The 18385-nt window shown below is 40.3% G+C and overlaps 1 long non-coding RNA gene and 1 other non-coding gene across 3 annotated transcripts; one reads left to right on the forward strand and one right to left on the reverse strand.

Moving 5' to 3' along the window:
- The first annotated feature begins 403 nt into the window (after window positions 1-403).
- Window positions 404-9872, forward strand: LOC148566663 (uncharacterized). Of its 2 annotated transcripts, none has more exons than XR_015880546.1 (3): window positions 404-861; window positions 973-1099; window positions 9671-9872. It is a non-coding gene; the product is annotated as an uncharacterized LOC148566663 (long non-coding RNA). The 2 variants fall into 2 exon arrangements; XR_015880545.1 differs by having other exon boundaries at window positions 404-817.
- Window positions 9873-14973: 5101 nt separating this feature from the next.
- On the reverse strand, window positions 14974-15169 carry LOC148566664 (U2 spliceosomal RNA). Its single transcript, XR_015882147.1, has one exon. It is a non-coding gene; the product is annotated as a U2 spliceosomal RNA (small nuclear RNA).
- Window positions 15170-18385: the final 3216 nt, after the last annotated feature.

The raw sequence follows: 18385 nt of genomic DNA on the forward strand, positions 1-18385 counted from the left end.
GTGAAATTACATTATCATTTGAAAGGGTAAAATCTAAACATTGAAAGGTGAATGAGGAAAATAGTCATTATAGCTGCCATAAAAAAAGTTACTTCGTGACGCAAAGTAATAGAAACTTCAATGCATAGAGATTGAGAAGGAGATTTTGCCATTTTGGCTATGAGCGGCTTATTTCTCTTTTGGGGTTAGAATTCAAATACAAAATTTGAATGAACATTTTAAATCAAAGCTGAGTGAATAAATTTAAACTGAGGGTTCTATTATTTAATTTTATCCTTGATTTTCTGTTTTTCTTTCTTTTATTCTTTTTTTTTCGGATTCTTTCTCTTTGTATATCAATTTAAAAGGTTTAAAATATAGAGATATCGCTAATAAAAAAGAAAGAACTCATTGGTGATGGAATCAATAATTGGCATAGAAAATAGAGAATGACGGTGATTAGTGTTGCGGGTTAGGAGAGCATCTGACGAAGAAAAAAAAAGATGATAGCAGAAGTTCTGAATCTTTTTCCAGCGAGTAGTAAAGATGAAGAACAATAAATCAGAGGTGACAGTGGCTGTTGATGCAGCTGTAACGAGAAAGAATAGTGACACGTTGGGTGGTATTACTACTATCAATAAAGAAGGAGCGGTTGGCAACAAGTTGACGACTCTAGTAAAAAAAACTGAAAAGCTCCGAGATCCTGTCGTCGGTGGTGTGGCATAGATAACTTTTTTTCTTTAAAAGCAAAAATTTATTATTTTTTTCTTTTTTAAAAAAATTACAGAAAATGTAGTTAGGGTTCGGGATGCAAGCAGAAGACACGCCAAGCTCCAGTGTAATGTTTCAATAAGCGTTCTGGCACCATATTTTAATAGTGTGGTATTATTAGTATTTTAATTTATTCAGTCTTCTGTTAGCAAAATCTTTTAATCAGGTTACTGAAATTTATGTTTTGTGTGTTTGAATTTGAGGATTGCTTTTTCTTTTCAGATTCTGATAAGAATTCAACTATTGAGTATGACAGAAAAGGTCGTGCAAGGATATCTAACATGCTTGAAGCAGGAAAGTGCACAAACTTTGGTGTGGCTTGGTCACCAGATATAAGATTTTATCCCAGGTACGATTTAAATTAAGATGTTTTCTTTTTTCTTTTTGTTTGGGGTAATTGAAGTGTTTGATTATCATATTTAAAAAGTTTATGTTATTTTTATAAAAATTTTAATAAACATAAAGTAATTTGTTTTTTATCTGAAGCTTAATTATGTGATGCTTCGATGAGATGGTTTAATTGTGATTTTAAAATTGGTATATGTGAAAATCTCATTGTAAGTTTAGTAATTCTTACAATGGATTAATATTTGACTCGCATATAGCGCGAGTTTTACACTAATTTATAAAATATATTTTCTTTCTGTTGTAATAACATGAAAAGATCCAATTGGCAACATAAAGAGGATAGGCTATAGCAGAATGAATTAGACTCCAATAAAAAAAAATAGGATGAAGGATTAATCTTTTAGCAGTTTAATCTTTTAGTCCTTGCTTTTTTGTTAATGCAGGTTTCTTAGTGTTTCGTTTTGACTTGATTGGTTTTGATTGATTATTTATCTTTAATGACAATATCAAAAAAAAATTTTAATTAATCAAAAGTAAATTTTTTTTTTATTTTGAGTTGAGGTTATAACTTAATAACAAAAAATATAGGATGAAAAATTATCTTTACTGCAGATATATGGAAATATAAAAAAATTAGCATATAATTTTTTTTAAAATATTTCGTCATACATAATTTATAAAAAAAATATAATTTAGCAATATTTAGGACTTTTGAGTATTCTAGTAATTATATATATAGTAACTATAATTGTACACATTAAATGTCATATTTAATGGTGATGTGAATGATGAAGGGGACAAGTGGCGAAATTTAGAGGCCCAATTCCGCTGGATACTTATTGTTGGACTTGTTTGCGATAGGAATCTACTATCTTAGTGGTGACTTGGTCATTTTTTGCATACTTTTAGTAAATTGGACGGCAACATCATTTCGGTTTATAAAAGATGCAACTGGCACTGCCCAAAAAATGCATTTGAGGCCAACAAGATCATTCTAAACCGGGATACGCACATATTAGCTTCATTGGGCAGCCATTAAATGGAACGACTTAGAAGATACTGTGAGACTTGAAAAAAACTACATTTTTTTGAGACAAGATAATATAATATATTTATTAAAAATAAATTATTTTTTAAATAAATTATATAAAACATTTAAAATTATATTTTGTACTAATAAACATATACTATTTCCAAATTAATTTCAAGAATTTAAATGATGAATATTGGACACGTTAATATATGTATTATTTAAGTATATCTAAGTATAACAAAAAAATATTTTCTATTTTTAATTAAGACAGCCGCATACAAAAAATTTGCATATTAAAAAATATTAGATAAGTGTCCTATTTTGTGGAAGAAAATTTTCATCCATAAACTAAAAAATCCCAACATCACACCCCCAAAACAAATTTAAAAATAAAAATTCCAAGCCACAAAAATTTTATCCCATAATTTTTATTTTTCAAAAGAAAAATCTAGGAATTAGATATTTTGTGTTGTTTTTTGTTACGGTCCAACCCAAACATCATGTGGGCCGACCCAATCCATAGGTCACCCGATCCAAACGGGCGGGCACGGGACGTTCAACAACCGATTTGGACACGCGTTCTTTATAACTCACTACTACAACTGTATTGGGAAGTTTCAAGGAAGGTGGGTCTGCCCTCGCGGGACCCACTCATGACATGGTATATATGGGAAGGGTCCTACCCCTCCTCCAAGGTACGTCACCCTACTCCAAATTCTCACATCACCTATACACTCTGCTGACTTGTGCGTCGGAGTGGCATTGCAGGTGACACCCCCTTCACTTCATCAAGAGCTCGTCAGATCGGCAGCCAGCGCGAACCGTTTCCAGCGCCCAGATCGAGACAGAGACCCATCTTCACACACATCCTACCACCCGAATCGTCCGGTAACCCGACTTACCGAACATTGGCGCCGTCTATGGGGACTCTCCCCAACATGGATTTTGTTTTGGTTTCTGGCGCAGCCGACAGTGGAGCCGAAACCCGCGGGGAGGGGATAGATCCCCGAGGAAGTGGGGTAGCCGCCGGAGCCACCATTCGCGAAGGCAGCAGATCTCCCCCGCAACACACAGAGGGACGACCCTTTGGAGGGACTGACAGCGACAGCGCCAGGATAATACAAGAGCTGCACTACAGGGTGCAGAACTTGGAGCGAGAAGAAGCCAAACGTGAAAGTCGTCAGCCCACTCCTAGCCAGGAGCCTTCCCGATCCACTCCAAGGGGAGAAAGGAGTCTCCGGAGGAGTCGCTCCAGGCGCACCTCGAGCCCCCAGACATAATCACAAAGCCAGGAGAGCAGAGAGGTGCCAAGGAGAAGGCGAGACCCGTTGGTCTACAACAGATCGCCAACGAGAGACACCGAAGAAGAAGACTGGGAAAGCGACAGAGAACGAAGAAGAAGAAACCGACCACCTCAAGTACACCGCCGAGAAAGGACGAGGAGCGGCCGACCTAACAGAGAACATCGGGAAAGGCAACCGGTGGTCATGGGGGCAAACCCTTTTCACCACTCGATCCTTGGAGTACGACTACCAAAGCACTTTGACAAACCGACAGATATGAGGTACGACGGTACCCAAGATCCCCAGGAACATCTAACGTCCTTCGAGGCCATGATGAACTTGGAAGGGGTAGGTAACAAAGTGAGATGCCGAGCTTTCCCGGTAACCTTAGCTGGGCCGGTGATTCGTTGGTTTAACGCCCTCCCCCAGGGATCCATAACCACGTTTGCCGATATCAGTCGTTCTTTCTTGGCCCAGTTCACCACGCGCATCGCCAAAGCAAAACACCCGATTAGCCTGCTAGGGGTGACGCAGCGAAACGGCGAGCCGACCAGAAAATACTTGGACAGATTCAACGATGAGTGCCTCGAGATAAACGACTTAACTGATTCGGTGGCCAGCTTATGCTTGACCAATGGTTTGCTAAATGAGGATTTCCGAAAACACCTCACCACCAAGCCCATCTGGACAATGCAGGAAATTCAGAACGTAGCCAGGGAATACATTAATGATGAAGAGGTAAGTCAGGTCGTGGCAGCCAATAAATGGTAGCCCGCATACCCTAGTGCCCGCCCATCCGGTGGCAGTGAGAGGTCCAAAGAACATTCTAGAGACGGAGGAACGGCCAAGACTTTCAAACCCTTTCCCCGTGTTGGGAAGTTCACCAACTACACCCCCCTAGCGGCTCCAATCGTCGAGGTTTATCAGTAAATTGCCGACAAGGGCATCTTGTCGAAGCCCCGACAACTCAGGGACAGGACGGGAGGAAATAAAAACCTTTATTGTGATTATCACAAGGGATATGGCCACAAGACCCAAGACTACTTCGACCTGAAGGACGCCCTGGAGCAAGCCATCCGGGAAGGAAAGCTGGCCGAGTTCGCCCACCTAATAAGGGAACCTAGGAGGAGGGACCGGTCAACCGAGGACAAAAGCCGCGCCGTAAAGCAGAGACAGGAACCCGAGGAGGACGCGGAGCGTGCCCTCACTGTGGTGAATGTGGTGGTTGGAAGGGATGTCCCTCCCAGGTCGAAGTCGGCTAGTAAAAAGGACACCAAGGTTCTAGCTATGTCCTCTGGCCCTGCACCGACCTCTCGCAGGTTGCCCTTGATATCTTTCGGTCCCGAGGATCAATGGTTCGATGAGGTGGCGGAGAGTCCGCCGATGGTGATCACGGCCAGGGTGGGCACCGGCCTAGTAAAGCAGATCTTGGTGGACACAGAAGCTGGTTCCAATATCATGTTTCGCAATGTTTTTGACGCCCTGGGCTTACGAGACGCCGACCTCCGAGGTCACCAGCACGGCGTGGTAGGCCTAGGTGATAACTTCATCAAGCCAGACGGCGTAATTTTCCTCCCGGTCTCCATAGGCGAGGCATGGGGAAGAGGTCGCTAATGGCAGAGTTTGTGGTCTTAAGAGACTCGACGGCCTACAACCTCATCCTGGGGAGGAAGACCATCAACGAATTTGGGACAGTGATCTCTACCAAGCTATTGCTAATGAAGTTTGTAGCTGATGATGGATCAGTTGGGACCATCAGAGGGACCTAGAGATGGCAGTCGCATACGACAACGCCAGCCTCTCCCTGAGAAAGAAATCTAAAGGAGCATCCGGTGTCTTTCTTGCCGACCTAGACGCCAGGGTCGATGACAAACCCAGACCGGAACCAAAAGGAGATCTTGAAAAGTTCAGGGTCGGCGATTCAGACGAGAAGTTCACCTTCGTGAACAGAAACCTCCCACACAACCTGAAGGAACCTCTAATGGAAATGATCAGGACTAACGGCAACCTATTTGCTTGGACGCCAGCTGACATGCCGGGGATAGACCCCCAGCTCATGTCGCATCACTTGGCCGTCAAGGCAGAGGCCAAACCGGTGGCTCAGAGGACAAGAAAAATGTCACGAGAGCAGAGGAGGTGGCCAGGCAGACGGCCAACCTCCTCAAAGCGGGATTTATCCGGGAACTCGACTACTCGACCTAGCTGTCGAACGTAGTTCTAGTAAGAAAGCACAATGGAAATTGGAGGATGTGCGTGGATTACTCCGATCTTAACAAAGCATGTCCCAAGGACTGCTACCCCTTACCGAACATTGATGCGCTCGTCGACGCGGCGGCGGGATATCGGTATCTGAGCTTTATGAATGCTTATTCTGGCTACAATTAGATACCGATGCACCGGCCAGACGAAGAGAAAACAGCGTTCATAATGCCGTGGGGAATATACTGCTACAAGGTAATGCCGTTCGGCCTGAAGAACGTTGGCGCCACATACCAAAGGTTAATGAACAAGATATTCAGCGACCTCATAGGCAAAACAGTGGAAGTATACGTGGATGATATCCTTGCAAAGACCACCCGACCTAAGGACCTCTTAAGCGACCTAAGAAATGTGTTCGCTTCTCTCCGACAATACGGCATGAGACTCAACCCGCGTAAGTGTGCCTTTGCCATGGAAGCAGGAAAGTTTTTGGGGTTTATGATAACCCAGAGAGGGGTGGAGGCCAACCCTGAAAAGTGTCAAGCAATACTCCAAATGAAGAGTCCGGGCTGCGTCAAGGACGTTCAGAGGTTATCAGGAAGGCTCACCGCACTGTCCCGCTTCCTCGGGGTGTCGGCTGCGAAAGCCCTGCCATTTTTCAACTTGATGAGGAAGGGGATAGCATTCGAATGGACCCCGGCGTGTGAAGAAGAATTCAAGCATTTCAAAGAGATCCTTGCAACACCACCTGTTCTCGGGAAGCCCAAGGTCGGAAAACCACTATACCTGTACTTGGCTGTAACGGATGAAGCGACGGCGGCGATTTTAGTGCGAGAAGAAGGGAAAATCCAACAACCAATTTACTTTGTGAGCAAAGCACTACAAGGAGCAGAATTGAGATATAGCAAATTAGAGAAGTTGGCACTTGCACTCCTGACCTCTTCCCGTAGATTGCGACAGTACTTCCAAGGTCATCAAGTGGTCGTGAGGACAGACCAGGGAATCCACCAAGTACTCCAGAAACCCGACTTAGCGGGAAGAATGATGACTTGGGCTATCGAGCTATCACAGTACGACTTGCAGTATGAACCCAGGCATGCGATTAAGGCGCAGGCCATGGCCGACTTCTTGGTGGAAATAACGGGGGACCCAACCGAGACAACGAGCATACGGTGGAAGCTCCACGTAGACGGGGCCTCCAACCAAACGTTCGGAGATGCCGGGATCATCTTGGAAAGCCCAGCTAGAGTCATATACGAACAGTCGATCAAATTCGAGTTTCTGGTGTCAAACAATCAAGCGGAGTACGAGGCCCTTCTGAGTTGCTTAATCCTGACTAGGGAAGTCGGAGCCACAAGGCTAGAAGTGTGCAGTGACTCGCAGGTTGTAAGAACCCGCGTTTTCACGTAAAACCGTTTTAATAAAATAATTTTAGTGTTCGGAATAGATTCAAAATTTAGAAGTTTCAATTTGAAAATAAAAATGTGAAATTTGATTTCAGTGAATTTTTCTGAGTTAGAAAATGTATCTTTTTCTAAAAGTTTTTGTAAAAATGCGTACTGGCGCTTGAGTCAGCAGTACCGGCTCTAGTCTGTCCAGTACTGCGTATTTTAGAAAATAATATTTAGAAAATTGATTTATTATTTTGAAATGAGAAAAATAATTTAGAATCGAAAACCAGATACTAATCTTAAAGGTTTTGGCCCAAAGTGAGCTAAACGGACCAAAAACGCTAACGAGTTGGACCGGGTCTAAACCGGACCCAAGGCCCAACATATATGAGTGAGTAAATGAGCCAAAGAAGCTCATTTCATCACAAAGAGAGAAAGAGAGAGAGAGTTCTGATAGAGTGAAGAGAGGAGAAGAGAGAAAGAGCACTATTCACCTCCACCTTTCGGAAGCCATAACTTTTGATCCGGAGCTCCGATTGACGAGCCGTTTGTGGCCACGCGAAGCTCTTGTCGAGCTCTACGTTTCTATCTAAGCAAAGCTGATAAGAAATCGCGTTTCATTTCCCAGTTTCCAGCCCTAACTTTCTGCGCGATTTTGGCTATGAGTTTTGAGTAGATTTTGTGGTTTTGCTTGTTTAGGTGATCTCTAGTAGCGGGTAATTGATGAATTTTACCCCTAATCACATTAGATAAGGTAAGGTTTTACTAAACCCTCTTGGTTGGTTGTTTTGTGGTTTCTAGGTTTTGATTTTGATGATATATGTGTTGTTAGTGTGAGCCTTGGTGTTTGTTGGTGTTGGTTGAGGCTTTAGATCAAGTTTGGTGGTTTTGTTTTGGTGTTTGGAGCATTTAGGAATCGGCCAAGGTATGGTTTCGGTTTTCTTTATGTAATATGTAATGTTTATGGACACTTAGGCTAGTTGACCCTAAGATAGGATTGAATAATATTGGTGCATAAATAATTATATGTGAATTGATGTAATTGTTGGCTATATTGGATTAGTGTGGTTGATGGTGATTGTTGGGAATTATGGATATTGATGAGTATTTATGGTGATTAGTTATATTGGTGGATAATGAGGGTTATGGAAATCTAAGGTAAAGAGTTAATGTAAAATGTTGTGGTGGTTTGGGATAAAGAATATTAATGATTATATAATTTGATGATGATTATTGGTATTTTAATTATTATGAAGGTGGATGATGAATGGGAGACTTATTGTTATTGATGGAGGTTTGTGAAATGGTTGATGATTATGAATGCATAATGATGTTGTTGGTAAGTGGAGATGATTGTTTAAGAGTTGATAAATTGAGATATTGGATGATGAGGAATGTGTGATTTATTGTTGTTATGAGGATTTGTTGAGATGGTTGATGATTGATAGTAAATATTGATATTGTTGGTAATTGAAGGTGAGTGTTGGGATTGTTGATGAATGATGTGAGTTATGAAGTTAGGATAAAGTATGATAATTGATGAATTGGAATGATTGATAAATAGCTATATTGATGTTGATAGTATGGTATTAAGGATTGAGATTGAAATTGAGAAAATGATGAACTAATGAGCTCGGAATGGAATTAAGAACTGATGATGGTTATTATGAGCTTGGTGGATATGGAAGGAAAGTGTGCAGGGCCTATATCCCTGGCGTAGCAGACTCCTCTGCTGCATGAGTAGATGTTGTTGAAAGTGATTTGAGATGAGAAATGGTGATGACTGGTGATGATTTGAGGTCGATGGATAGTGGTTGAGATGAGTCAAGGACTCGGAGTTGTAATGATGAATTGTTGGAATATATGAGAGTGCAGGGCCTATATCCCTGGCGTAGCAGATTCCTCTGCTGCATGAGCATATGTTGTTGAGAGTGTGCGGGGCCTATATCCCTGGCATGACAGATTGTTCTGCTGCATGATTTGTTGTGGTTAGTTCCTTCTTTGCTGCAGGAAGTGTGCGGGGCCTATATCCCTGGCGTAGTAGACTCCCTACTACATGAGTGTGCAGGACACTATATCTCTGACGTAGCAGATTCGCTGCTGCATGAGTGTGCAGGGCACTATATCCTTGGTGTGGCAGAAAAGGCTACATCCGGGAGGATGTGTCGGGTTGGCATTTACGGACCGACAAGTGATATCACGAGCCAATAGGATAGGCATTTATCATATGCATCTCTTATTTGCTTGAATGCTTTGACTATTTGGGTTTGCCTAAATCTATAATATGCCTACTTGCTTCTTGAATTACTTGCTATACATGAATATTACCTGTGTATTACTTGCTTGCATTATCTGTGATTGTCTGGTGCTGAGGAGGTTAGGAAGGCGGTGGCGAGGGGATCGCACAGAGGATTAGTTTGGCGAGGGCTGTGGAACACAGCGGTGTAATTAGTATTAGTTAGAAATTCCCTAAGTTTAGATAACCCTGTTAATGGTTTATGGTTTAGGTTATCTATTTATTTTGTTCTAAGCTTGAATATCAGTATGTGATGTGAAGTTCTAGGATTGCCTTCGGCGTCGCGGGGCCTTACATCTTACATCATTGGGCACTGTTACCATATTGAGAACCTTCAGTTCTCATTCCATACTTTGTTGTTGTTTTTCAGATGCAGGTCGCAACCCACCTCGGTGAGTTGTTTGGTTGGTGACAGGAGCGGAGGATCCGGATACCCTTTGGAGTCTTTTTGGTTTGTTTTGTATTTGTCTCTCGCTTTTGTATTTTTGTTTCGGCCTAGAGGCCTGTATTTGAGAGAGAACAAAACTTGTATAAGCCATTTTTTAAACTTCAGTTTCCTCTTATCTGTACGTTTGGCTAGCCGGCTTAAACTCCGCGAGTCATGGCTAGTTTCTTATGATGTTACACTATTATACTATTATCTTTGTTCATATCACATCTGTTTCTTGAGTTTTAAGTTGGATGCTTCGTTAGTTCGCTTTGCACTTTTAAATCCTGTGTTTGAGTTATATCCTCCATCAGGCTTCTAAATTATATATATATATATATATATATATATATATATATATATATATATATATATATATATATATATATATATATATATGTATAAGTCTTAAAACTGTCGTAATCTTTGATTAACCTTTGCTTTACGGCTAGAGGTAAAGCTTAGGGTAATTGGGGTGTTACACAGGTCGTTACTTATCAGGTCAATGGGACCTACCAAGCCAGAGACTCACTGTTACAGAAGTATCTGGAGATGGTCAAAGAGTTGAGCAAACAATTCGAGGAGGTCACGATCCAACACGTTTCGAGAGAAAGGAACGCACGGGCAGACCTCCTGTCCAAGCTAGCAAGCACAAAACCAGGGGCCGGCAACCGGTCTCTCATTCAGGGTTTGATAAAAGAACCAGCGGCCACCCTCCACTTGACAAAGGTAGATCCCTCTTGGATGGATCCAATCACTGACTTCTTGGAAAGCGGCAAGCTCCCTGATGACGAGAAGTCGGCCAAAGCGTTGAGAAGGGAGGCGGCCAAATATGCGATCATACAAGGTCAGTCGTTTAAGAAGGAACTCAGCCAACCCTTGTTGAAATGCCTGCATCCCGACTAAACGGACTATGTGCTCAGAGAGGTGATTCGGTCACCACATCGGGGGCAAAGCCCTAGCAAGAAAGCTCATCATAGCTGGTTATTACTGGCCATCGATGATGAAGGACTCCAAAGAATTCGTAAGAAAATGCGTCAAGTGCTAGGAGAACGCCAATTTCCACAGGGCGCCGGCAACCGAGCTAAGTCTATTAACGTCTTCCCTACCTTTCTCACATTGGGGAGTCGACCTCCTGGGACCCTTCCCGGTCGGCCCAGGGCAAGTCAAGTACCTTATAGTTGCTATCGACTACTATACCAAGTGGATAGAGGCTGAGCCACTGGCCAGCATATCCTCATCCAATTGTCGAAAGTTTATGTGGAGACAAGTGGTAACTCGATTCGGCATCCATGAGGTCGTTATCTCTGATAACGGGACGCAGTTCACTGATAAGAAGTTCGTAGAGTTCCTTGCCGGTTTGGGCATAAAGCAAAATTTCTCATCCGTGGAACACCCCCAGATGAACGGCCTAGTTGAGGCCGCGAATAATGTCATCTTGCTAGGCCTCAAAAAGCGGCTTGATAAGAAAAAGCGAGCATGAGCTGACGAACTCGCCTCAGTCCTCTGGTCCTACCGCACAACCCAGCAATCGTCCACAGGAGAAACCCCATTCCGCCTGACATACGGGGTGGATGCTATGATACCTGTAGAGGTCGGCGAGCCGAGCCCACGGTTACTTCTGGGAGGAGTAGAGGAAGCTGTAGAAAAAGACCTAGTAGACGAGGCTAGAGAAATGGTCCATTTGTCGGAAGCAGCGCTGAAGCAAAGAATGGCCCTGCGCTACAACGCCAAAATACTCAGGAGAGAATTCGAACAAAATGACTTGGTCCTGCGGCGCAACGACATCGGGCTGCCGACTCAGGGGGAAGGTAAGCTGACGGCTAACTGGGAAAGCCCTTACAGGGTCAAAAAGGTGATTGGTAAGGGTGCCTACAAGTTGGAAAGACTCGACGGCAAGGAAGTCCCGAGAACGTGGAATGCGGGTAACTTAAGAAAATTTTGTTCTTAGTCCAAGCACGCCGAATAGGCGACCTGGCCAGCTCAGTAAGACCCGGGTTTCGCTTTATCATTAAATAATTTACTTCCGTCAAATACTTATTACTGCCATAGATTTGTTCAACTGCCGATTAATGCTAAGTTTACTTTTTCCCTTTTATACATCCCATAACAACGAATTTCTTATGATACGTGCTAAACGAGGGAACGATACGGTATTCCGGGACTGATCACCCCGGAAACCAACCAAATTAACACCATAACAAACGGCTATAGCAATAATAAAGCCACGACTTGACTTCGTCAAATTACCAACGCAACGGTAAACAAATGCAAGCGACAAGCCAATACCAACAAAACGGTAATAAAATAGAACGAAAATACACTACCAAGTAAACGGGGAAGAACAGTATTAGTAAGCCGACCGAGCGACTACTAAAGTAGTTTAAAGTTACAAGATCCAACATGCGCAACGACAAAGTTCATCAAACTACGCGACAAGGTCCACAAAAACAAAAAATTACAAGATTCATATAAGAGTACAGAGATCACTTCTTCGGCATATCGACAATCTTGCCATCCTTGATGGTTTTAAAGACCCCGATTGCCGACGTGTCGAAGTCAGGGGCCACGAGCTTCACTTGGGCTATAAGGGCCTCTTCAGTCATCAGTATAGCGCTCTTCCTCTGTTTCATGGTCTCTTTGTACTTCTTCTTAAATTCTTCAGCTTTGGATTGAGCAGTCTTAGCCGACGAGGCGGCCTCGTCGCGTTCCTTCTCCAAAGCAGCCACCCGACCCTGAGCAGCATTAAGCTGGCTCTCCAAAGTCAACTCCCGCTCGGTTAGCCGGGAAACGATTGTATCAGAAATCTTCAATTTTCCTCTGCAACTATGGCCTTCTCCTCGGCAGCTTTGAGTTTCTTATCGGCGCTAGACAGCTGCTCCCGAAGTGTTTCCACTTCGACCTTGAATTTATTATTAGCTTGAACAGAAGCCTCGAGTTTCCTCTGCACTGACTGCATTCCCGACAGGGCAAACTCGGCCTTCCTTGCTATGGCGGCGCCGCGAAAGAGAGAACGGTACATCCACCTCGCCTGCCCAGGGAGGTCGGAGCCATGGAAATATTCCTCCGTGCCAGGAAGCAACTGGGAGTCTATAAAGTTTCCGGCATCGAAGTTCCTCTCCATCACAGTGAGAGCTCCTTCAGGGCTGGAGGACGACCTCTTCCTCTTTGGGTTGCTTATGACCTTCACATCATCCTCCTCAAATTGTGGACTGGAAGTCGAGTCCTCGCCAGTGCCGACCGCCTCGTCTCGGACGGGAGAGACAAGCGCCCCGTCAGCATTTTGGGCTGGCACCTCGGCGGCATTGGGGGGAGGCACCACCTGATTCTCGTTATTTTCAGGTGGAGCTTCCTGGGTCTCGTTGGCCTGCTCCTCATCGCTGTCACCAGCAAGGAAGGTATTGAATAAATTTTCAAGACCGGTCACTTCGGCAGACATCCCCACTGCAACAAAATAGTGAAACCCGTTAGTCGTGAAATCGGCATAACAAATCAAAGCAACAGTAACGCAAGAAACGCAAGTTAAAGCTACTCACAAATATAAGCAGGGTTTTGAAACAACTCACTATAAGCATTAAATGCCTGACGCGAAGAACGAGGCAACGAAAGGTTATCCCCAGTAACAAACAGACACGCACGCAAGAGGCACGTCCTCTCCACGAGCGACCGACCAAATGACAACGCACAAGAGAGAACATTACACGCCACCAACGGCACTCACGATCATTGCTGGCGTGTTGGGGGCACTGTTACGGCCCAGCCCAAACGTCATGCGGGCCGACCCAATCCATAGGTCACCCGATCCATAGGTCACCCGACCCAAACGGGCGGGCCCGGGACGTTCAACAACCGACTCGGACACGCGTCCTTTACAGCTCACTACTACAGCTGTATTGGGAAGTTTCGAGAAAGGTGGATCTGCCCTCGCGGGACCCACTCCTGACATGGTATATATGGGGAGGGTCCTACCCCTCCCTCAAGGTACGTCACCCTACTCCAAATTCTCACATCACCTATACACTCTACTGACTTGGGCGTCGGAGTGTCATTGCAGGTGACACCCCCCTCACTTCATCAAGAGCTCGTCAGATCAACAGCCAGCGTGAACCGTTCCCAGCGTCCAGACCGAGACAGAGACCCATCTTCACATACATCCTACCACCCGAACCATCCGATAACCCGACTTACCGAACACTTTTCAATTGCAACTTGTGTTGCTTTTTCTAATTATTCTTCACTGTCCACATATTTCCTATTTAATGGGATTAAATTATGGAGCAGTCTTGCACTTGGATCTTATCATTTATTTATTTATTTATTTATTTAAGAAGTTGACCATGGTTTTTCTCTTCTCTATTTCTAATAAAAGTATACATTCATATTTGGATGTGATATGACTTCGGATGTGCTTAGTTGAAATATTATTATTATTATACCGGCATAGATAATTCAATAATAGACATGTAACGAAGGATCAAAACTATAGCAAAATAATATCTTAGTCAAGGGTTTCGCTTTATATGAATGTATCATGTTGGGAAATATATAAACACATTGTAAGAAATATAGATGTGCTATATTGGAAAGCATGGGTGTGCTACAGAGGAAAGATTCGGATGTGCTATAGAGCATATATATTTCCTAGCCTATAAAGATATGAAATATTCTTTTTCATTACAACTATATTTTTTAATCACAACTAATTTACTAGAGATAATTATGTAAGAAAAAACAGATAATTACACAGACAAAAAGATTATATATAACAAAAAAGAGAACATGCATCAATCTTCTAAGTTCTAATATCGTTGCTTGCATCGCTACTAACGGTTTCATTGCACGAATCGGAACGAATTTTATCAAAATAAAAAAGGATTACAATGTACACAAAAAAATTACAATGAGCAAATGATGGATGAAATAGTGATGAATACCAAGAAAAAGGATAATGAAATGGTGTGGAAAAATAAATGCGAAAACAAAAAAAAAAATTAACTGTGAAAGATTTTTGGCTTGTTTTTTTGAAATGTATGTATGAAAAACTTTTATAACCAACGATGCATGAAATAGTGATGAAGAAAGAAGAGAATGAAGGGTACTAAAGTAAACACACACGGACAAAATTACAAAGGAATACCACGTAAGGATAAATTATTTTTGTTTGGACAAAATTCATTTTTGAAACAATAAAGGGAATACCAAAAAGCCCAACAAACAAAATATAAAATGATTTTTGACTAAATTGGTTGGGGTGCGCCAGGCCCAGGCTATAGTGTAAGGCCTAGGCGACGCACGATGAGCCCAGTAGCAAGCTACTGTAGAGGCCCATCCCCCTCAAAAAATAAATTTAATATCGTGTGGGCCAATGGCCCACATATCAGATATTAAACTGAAAAGAACAGATACTACACTTGATCTTAGCCAAAAGGCCGAGAAAGGTATGAGTTGTATAGCATAAAAACGTTCCTTTTATATTAAACAGCCTTCAGCGTTGCTTCTTGTTCTCTACGATGTGGTACTTTTTACCAATACCAGTAATCGAATCTTGTTCAGATATTATAGATAAATGAATGAATGCAAGAGAATAAATGCAGAACGTTTTGAGTAGTTGAGATTGGAATCTATGGTGGTACAAGCAATCATACATATCCAAAACAGCTTCCATAAAACTTGCTCTGCAGTTTGGACTCTGGAGCATGATAACAAGAGGGCTCCATAGCAATTTTAATTAAGTTCTTAAATACATGCCTCGTCAAAAAAAGAAAATAGAAGATAAATAAGTTTACAATTTTGTTCCTATATGTAGAGGCACCTAAACATGTCAACCTACAAAAAGATTTTTCTGCTGAAATCTTTTACTACATGTCTAATTGCCTATGTTATAGCATTTATTATTAACATTAATGCATGTTTCTTATCATCAGAACATGCAATGAATATTCTCTCTTATTACCCTGATCTATTTCTTGATCCTCTAAACAAGATAGCGTGTTAATTATAAAATGTAGCGTTGAACTATCAAAATTATCCGAATAAATTTGGTTGCATGTGTACTTTTGAATAGTTATGCATTATTGGAATTTTCACTTTTGGAAGGGGAAAACCCAATCCAGAAAAATTAGCAATAGTTGGAATATCCTGTTTAAATTGGTGCTATGAGTTTCAACTTTCAAGAAATTGGAAGCTTTACTAAAGTAGTAATTTCCTTTTCCTTTTGGTCTGAAATACTTTCAATAATCTTGTTCATTTTAGATATAATAACAAGGATAAATCACTTTTTTAAATTGCTTGGCATCCATAATTACTCAATTATCCTGTTTTGACTTTTGTTTCAAAATTGTTCTTATAGAAATCAATCTAACAAACCAATTTAGTAAAAAAATAATTTTTCAATGTAATTCGATTTATGTTAAGCCGATTTACTAGGGTATTGTTTTATATAAATCAAGATAAACTAATTTACATAGTATAATATTTCTATTATATAATCATATCTTCTCTTTACTGAGTCACCAAAAAAAAAATATCTTCTCTTTACTTAAGTAATTTTAATAATTTTCATTATATATGCTATTTCTTTTTTCATAGTCTTTTTTTTTTATCAAAAGATAAGAGACTCGAACCCGCAACCTCTTAATTGAGTATGGGAAGACTATGCCATTTGAGCTATTACTCATAATCCTTATAGATGGATGTTATAACTTATATAATCATATTAGGAAAAGGAAAATAAATTCAGGCGCTCATAAAAATTGTCTTTTCATTTTTTTTTAATTTGTTAACTTTAATTGCTGACATAAAAAATTGAAAAAAGAGCTTTAATAACATTATATTAAACATATTTTATAATTTTCTTAAGAACTAAGTGACTCTTTGATATTTTATATTTATTAAAAATTAAAAATTTAGTTAACATGTGTTCAAAAAAAACATAATAAGATTATTATTATTGAAAGTTACTAAATTTATTTTTATAACAAATATAAATAAATACGTTAAAAATTTAGATTTTTATATTTTTAACAAAAAGAATTTAATTTATAATCTTAATATGTACAAATTAAATAAATCTAATAATTAATATATTAAATATTCTTTTATTTAGTTATGTTAACGTTACAATAAATTTTAAAACTAAAAAAATAATTTTTTAAAAGAAAGAAGTAATAATATAAATTCTATTTAACAAAATCCTTATACTAATGCTACATAAATGGGTTTGATTAAATTATAACGAAGGTCATTTTTCTATTAAATCAATTTAACTTAAGACGATTTATATAGTAAGGATAAATCAATTTAACTTAAAAAACAATTTACTATAAATATATACTAAATCGGTTTAAATTATATCGATTTTATAAAGATAATTTCGGACGAAAGTCAAAACAGGACGACAATTGAGTAATATTAAATGTCAACTAATTTAAAAGAGTGATTTATCCTAATAACAAATAAATAGCGAATCGAATGTGAATCATGATCGATCACAGTGAATTATAAGGAAAAGTGAAGAACTATAGTGCATAGATATATATCATAGACTTAAAGAACCGAGAATGAATCCATGCATGCACTGGTTATTAAAGTTATAACTAGAACAAGAACCTATGAGAAATTCGAAAGAGATCTGAGAATCTGAGATGAATGAATGAAAAATATAGTAGACAAGGTGTGAGCACGAAACCAAAGAGGGTCAAAATGTATATGATTCCACGTGCTTTCTCATTCCGATGGTCCCCTAATTATTCATACTTGCCGCTCACATCATCTCTCTTGTGCTCTCATTAAGGTGAGGTCCATGGAAAAAAGTAAAAATTAAAAAGCATGGTGTATATCATTCAGTTTTTTTTTTTTTTTGTCTTAGAAAATGAAATGATTCCTTTGTTCAAAGTAAAACACTGCGTGACTTAGATGCCCACCTACCCCACTACTGTCCCTCACTCACTCTCACACACTCCCACTGCCATAACATAATCACTTTGATTTTTCAATGTGATGTGCTTATCCCACTTTTTGGACCCCAAAAGTTTATCAATTTTAAGGCTCTTTTTCCTAAACCATGTCTTTTTTTTTTCTTTTTCTTTTGTTTTTGGGTGATTCTCCTAGTAATCTCTTAAACCATGTCTAGTATGATATCTAAATGAAATCCGTTAGAGAAACAACAAAAAATTTTGACAATGTGTATAATAAATTTTAAATTTGGTTCAATATATAAAAAAAATTCAAATAGTTATTTTAAAAAATTAATCATCACAACTCTAATTTATTAATAGAATTTATCCAAACATCCTCTCTTATAATATTTGCTATCCCATTCTCATCAATTATCCTACCTCTCCGGCGTTAGAAGTTTTTTCACTGGCCATCAAACAACCATCCAATTAAAAATTAAAATAACCATCTACATACCTAGTGAATTGAATATCCAACATCTAAATTTGTCCGTTGATGTCTATACCTTGAAGAAGTAAGGAAAGCAAAATCCAAGAAAGCTAAGTCGGTGGCGCAAGACAGGGACATTTTTGAAGTGGGCTACGTTTGCATGTAAAAAAAGGGAGCATCATGGATTAAACTAATTGCTTGCACAATTATTGTTGTGCTATCGTACATTGATCTTGGACCTATACCTATATAAGAGGAGGCGACATCGTTGAA

The sequence above is a fragment of the Arachis ipaensis genome, chromosome B4 (assembly GCF_059453495.1).
Source record: "Arachis ipaensis isolate K30076 ecotype BB chromosome B4, ASM5945349v1, whole genome shotgun sequence".
Classification (NCBI taxonomy): domain Eukaryota; kingdom Viridiplantae; phylum Streptophyta; class Magnoliopsida; order Fabales; family Fabaceae; genus Arachis; species Arachis ipaensis.